The following is a 6,381-nucleotide window of genomic DNA, read 5'->3' as shown; positions in this document are numbered from 1 at the left end:
CCTTGCTATTTCTTTTCTTCTACTTGGTTTAGGATTGGTTTGCTGTTCATTTTCTAGCTTCTTCCATTTATCCATTGGTTCTTTGATATTTGCTCTTTCTTCCTTTTTAATGTATGCATTTAGTGCTATAAATTTCACCCTCAGTACCACTTTTGCTGCATCCCATAGGTTTTGGTACGTTGTGTTCCCATTCTCATTCACCTCTATATTTTTAGCAATTTCTCTTTCTATTTCTTCTTTAAACCACTGATTGTTTAGGAGTGTGTTGTTTAACCTCCAGGTATTTGTGAATTTTCTAAGTCTCTGATGGTTATTGACTTCTAGTTGTATTCCATTGTGGTCAGAGAATGTGCTTTGAATAATTTCAATCTTTTTAAATTTATTGAGGCTTGTTTTATGTCCCAGCATATGATCTATTCTGGAGAAAGTTCCATGAACACTAGAGAAGAATGTGTATCCTGGAGATTTGGGATGTAATGTTCTATATATGTCTGTTAAATCCAATTCATTTATCAGATTATTTAGGTTTTCAGTTTCCTTATTGGTCTTCTCTCTGGTTGATCTATCTATAGGAGAGGGTGATGTGTTAAAGTCTCCCACAATTATTGTGGAAATATCAATTTCTTCCTTCAGTTTTGCCAGTGTTTCTCTCATGTATTTTGTGGCACCTTGATTGGGTGCATAAACATTTTTGATTGTTATTTCTTCTTGTTGAATTGCCCCTTTTATTAGTATGTAGTGGCCTTCTTTGTCTCTCAAAATATCCCTGCATTTAAAGTCTATTTTATCTGAGATTAATATTGCTACTCCTGCTTTCTTTTGGCTATAGCTGGCATGAAATATTATTTTCCATCCTTTCACTTTCAATTTCTTTGTGTCCCTGTGTCTATGATGAGTCTGTTTTATGCATCATATTGATGGTTCATTTTTTTCGATCCATTCTGTGAATCCATATCTTTTAATTAGGGAGTTTAATCCATTTACATTCAACGTTGTAACCTTGAAGTAATTTCTTGAATCAGCCATCTTTTCCTTTGCTTTATGTTTGTCATATATATTTTTCCCTCTCTCTATGAATATCCTCTAATGTACCCATACTGAATCTTTTTGGTTCTGAACCTTTCTCCATGTCTCTCTCTCCTTTCTTTGTTTCTCTGTCTGTAGGGCTCCCTTTAGTATCTCCAGCACAGCAGGTCTCTTGTTAGCAAATTCTCTCAGCATTTGTTTGTCTGTGAAAAATTTACGCTCTCCCTCAAATTTGAAGAAGAGCTTTGCTGGATAAAGTATTCTTGGTTGGAAACTTTTCTCACTCAGAATTTTTAATATGTTGTGTCCCTGCCTTCTTGCCTCCATAGTGGCTGATGAGTAGTCACTCCTTAGCCTTATGCTGTTTCCTTTGTATGTGGTGAATTGCTTTTCTCTTTCTGCTTTCAGAACTTGGTCCATCTCTTCCATATTTGACAGTGTGATCAGAATGTGTCTCAGATTGTGTTTGTTTGGATTTATTCTATTTGGAGTTTGCTGTTCATTTATGATTTGTGTATTTATGGTGTTTAGAAGATTTGGGAAGTTTTCCCCAACAATTTCTTTGAATACTCTTCCTACACCTTTACCCTTCTCTTCCCCTTCTGGAACAGCAATGAGTCTTATATTTGGATGTTTTATATTATCTATCATATCCCTGAAGTCCATTTCAATTTTTTCAATTTTTCTCCCCATTCTTTCTTCTGTGGTTTCATTTTCCATTCTGTCATCTTCCAGGTCACTGATTCATTGTTCAGCTTCCTCTAGTCTTGTACTATGAGTATCCAGAATCTTTTTAATTTGGTCAATTGTTTCTTTAATTTCCATAAGATCATCTATTTTTTTTAGTCTTACAATGTCTTCTTTATACTCTTCTAGGGTCTTCTTGATGTCCTGTATATCCTGTGCCATGCTCTTCTTCATGTCCTTTTTATCCCATGCCATGATCTTATCATTCATCTTTAGTTCTTTGATTAGTTGTTCTAGGTACTGTGAGTCCTCTGACCTTTTGATTTGGGTGCTTGGGCTTGGGTTATCCATATTTTCCGTTTTTTCATATGCTTTAAAATTTTCTGTTGTTTTTGGCCTCTTGGCATTTGCTTAACTTGATAGGGTTCCTTTAGGATTTGTAGACCAATTGAAATCCTTATCTCTAATTTGTCTTATCTACAGCTTCATGGAATATACTTTAACTAACCAGCAGGTGGCATCCATGAGTCACCTGTTCCTCTCAAGTCAGTTATCCCTCACTTTGCTTTTGTGGTGATTGGGGGTGTGAGTCTTGTGGGGTCCAATTGGTGTACCAAGCTTGTGTGTGTAGTTGATGTTGCCTGCCCTGTATATGGAGAATATTTCTGGGCAGTCAGGGATGGGGGGTGGCTCTAACAATCAAATCTCCCTAGTGTTCCTGGAGCTTTAAAGCTGCTGCAATAGTCTAATCTTTCAGTTCAGTCCTGTCACAGTTTGTCTCTGCCACTGACCCACAAGTCCTTGGTATGGCCCCTAAGACTTGTGTTTGGGTCCCTCTTCCTGGCTGTGCACCCCCTGGTCCTCTGTTGAGGGATGACTGTGTTTTGTCACAGGTGAGTGCTGTCCCCCCAGGGTGGTTTTGGGCTGCAGGCCTGTGTAGGGAGTCTCCCAGTCTGCTGAGTTGATGCCCTCCTTTTCTTGGGAAGTTGTGGTGTTTAGTGAATTTTCTCAGCCACTCGATTATTGCCTTTTGCCCCAGAGCTCTCTTAGTTCTGCTCTTGTCTTGACCTGCCCAAATTGGAAGTCTTTGAGGCTTTCTGTATTGGGCTTCTTAGAGTAATTGTTTTAGAAAAAGAAAAAAAAGGTAAAAAAAAAAAAAGGGTAAAAAAAAGGGGGGCCCATCCTCACAGATCTAATGGGTTATTGAAATGCTAAGAGATAAAGCAATTTGGGCCATTAAGGAAAAGTCCAGGGGGCAGAGAGATCAGCTTTTCTTTGGGATTTCCATATGTGCCTCAGGGCCTGAGCTCTGCCCTTCCCCTTTCTATGCTCAGCAGAACTCCAAAAAGCCTCAGCTTTTCTTTTTGAGCTTTTCTTGCTATCCCTATCTCCTCTCTGCTGGGGTGGCTACTCTCAGATTCTCTGGTGTCTGGTCTCAGTCTATCTATGATTGGAGCTTGGATCAGTAGAATGAGTTTCTGATAAGAGCCACCACTGCAGTTTTCCCTTCTCATTCCCAGCACTGATGGCCCCTCCTCCCATGTGACTGAGCCTGGCAGGGAGGGGTGCTGGTCCCCTGGTTGCAAAAACTTACAGATTTTGCTGATCTCAGCAGTTCAACGTGTTCATGAGTGTTGTATGAAGTATGCCCAAAGTCAAATTGCTCTGCAATGTCCAGTCCATGCAGTTCCTGGCTTTCTACCTACTTTCCTGGTGGAGTAACTAAAACATACACCTCACTAATCCACCCGGTTGTCTATTTTTAAGGGGAAAATATGACTGTATTTTTAGAAATATTCTTAACATATACAGACTTACTGATCAAACAAATTAATATTTTATCTACTAATTCTTAAAAATAAAACAATGTTGAAACTGGGGTAACATCAGCCAGTTAACATAAACTAGTGGGCTTTATATCTCTCTATTTTGTCTTTTTGTATTTCTGTTATTTTTCTACTGACCTAATGAATGATAATTTTAATCTGTAAGTCATTATTTATATCCTAGTTTAATTTTTTTATTTTAAAGAAAATATCTGTCTTCTGAGTTATCAATATTAATATTTCCATTTATCAATCATACATAATTATCAATTTTTATATGCATATGTTTGCATTTAATCAAATTGAGACATTATCCTGACAAGTTTTATTTTGACAATTATAATGGTATTTTGTAAGGTGTCTGCTTCAAAATATCTATCAAAATCATTTTAATAGGTATGCAAATATGCCAAATGTATATAAGGAAAAAGAGGGTGATTTTGTTCTAAAATATAAAACTGGTTATTACAGAATGAAGAAGAGGAAATGTAAGGGAAAAAACTGAATAGACATAGAAAGTTGTATGGAAAAGGACTTCTACATACTTTCTTTTATATTCATAAAACACTCCTGCCAGGATAATATGATCCCAGACCTCCAGGAGGGGAAGTGGGTGTGCAGATGTGGTGGGGGAAGTTATATTATTTAATGCACTCTTTCATTCCTCTTGAAATTTGACCCATGTAGTATATATTCTATTAAAATTATAATTAAAATAATTAAATGCATTACTCCCATGGAATCTGATCCTTAAAGAATTCATGGGGATGAGGTTATGAGAGGCATTTTCACAGGAATCTATGTCCTCTAATTTCTGGTTCAGACCCAAACTAGACTGGAGCTTGGACTGAGTGACCTATCAGCGGTCTTTGGGAAGACCCCACTTTGTGTTCCTTCACCTTCCCCATGTTTACTATGCCTAAACCTTAAGGCCCTCAAACCTATGGTCATGGTGCCTTTCAGTTTTGCATCCCAGCAATAGCTGTGTTTTTAAGAGGAGCATATGTAACTGTGGAGCTTCATATAGTAGTGGGAGAACAGATGGGATGGTTTAAGTTCTGAAATCCTAGCAGAGAATTCAGACCTTGTGTGTGACAGTCCCTTTCCTCTGTGATGTCCACATGGTGCCTGGATTTCTTGTACAAGGACAGGTCTGGGCAGAGCAATTGTTCCTGTGCTATGGGCTGTAGGGAGCACTAGACCACTCAGAATTTTCTACCCTATTGAAGCAGAACAATTAGGCCTCATCTTTGTAAACAGAAATCTCTTTTCCTTTCTGGAGCTGGCCAGTGAGAAAGCAGTTTGGATTGACTATAGGCCTCAAAATGGGAAGAATGGGACTGTAAATCTCAGGATGGGAAAGCACAGATGCTCAATTTGGGTTCATGGGAGTTTTAAAGTTTGAGGAGTGGGATTCCTGAAGGACAATAGTAAAACATTCAAAGATTCTTCTTGAGACTCTTTTCAGAGGCCAGATATAGAGCACACTTCTTTCCTTTGCATTGCAGAACAACTATGTTGTAGTCAGGTTGTCAGTGGGTGAGTTTTCCCAAGAACTTCTGGCATCAGACCACTGTATAGTTTCAGACTACCTTTCCCTTGGGAAAAATGGGCTATCATCTCACCATAGAACCATGGGATTCCTGGATATCACACAAAATTCATTTTGAGCCCTAACTTTACTTCTCTTCCAATAATCTTGGGCAGGGATAGTGCCACACTGGAAAGATGTCTGCACATGGACAAAGGGCCTCACAGGGAATCTCAGCTCTATGAGATTAGCAATCGCTAACTGTAGGGTCATAGGGTTTTCTCTCAACTCTCTGATTCTTTAATCCATCTTAATGGGGTGATAGTTATAATGTCCTTGTAGGGGTGTTGCAGAGGATGAACTGAGAAATGCATGTACAGATACATACCTCCAGTTATATCAATATGAAATTTTGCATTCTTTCCTATTTCTGCCTTGCTCACCATCAGTGAACACACTTTCAGGGGCTGGGGATCCTGCAAAGAGCCCTGCATAATTTTACCACCCTGACAGCCCCATAAGGAAATAACATTCAACCAAAGTAAGCACACAACCTGGAGTGAGTTATAGGGTCTGACAAGAAGGGCAAGTCATTTGCATGATGAATTTTTTTCAGGGCACAGAATTTTGATGTCTGCACTGCCTCACCCACTGATCTCAGTCATTTTGTTCCCTTTCTCTGTGTCTGCCCCACTCCCCAGTTTCTGAGGAGATATTCATGATCTGTATATTTGTTTTCTCCCTCTCTATATGTCTTTCCCTAGATCCTCTGAAAATGCAGTCCTGAAGTCACAGGTGATGGGCTGAAATTTCACCTTCTTAAGTCCTCTTGGAAAGCATAGTGTGTGTCTGTATTTCCACATTCAGTCTTCATCTGTTTTGTTACACTTTTATTCTCGAAAAGGACTTTGGGATGGGTGGTTATTAGCCAGATGCCATCTTTAGCAAGGGAAGAAAATTACTGCTTGACAATCTTTACTGCTTTATTGTTCCCATCAGTTCACTGAAACTACCCACATCCATCCAGCAACAAACTAGCACATTGTTTCCACTTCTCTCTTGCAAGGAGAATGCTGGCCAACCTATTATCTATACACTGATGCAGACTGTTATACTAGCTTGGAACAATTATTTTCCAGTTTTTCTCAACTTCTGTACTCTGGGCTGCAGAAGGAAGGCAGTTGGCCAGAAGCCTTGCTGGACATGCCTGCTCTTCACTTGTTACCAAAGGGCACTGTTCATTTCTCCTTGCCCAGGCATTGATGCTGTCCTGAAGTGTCCTGGCTCCTGTCTAAAAATCTCTGGTCACAC

This window comes from Choloepus didactylus, chromosome 24 (assembly GCF_015220235.1).
Source record: "Choloepus didactylus isolate mChoDid1 chromosome 24, mChoDid1.pri, whole genome shotgun sequence".
Classification (NCBI taxonomy): Eukaryota; Metazoa; Chordata; class Mammalia; order Pilosa; family Megalonychidae; genus Choloepus; species Choloepus didactylus.
Note: the sequence above shows the minus strand (reverse complement) of the source record.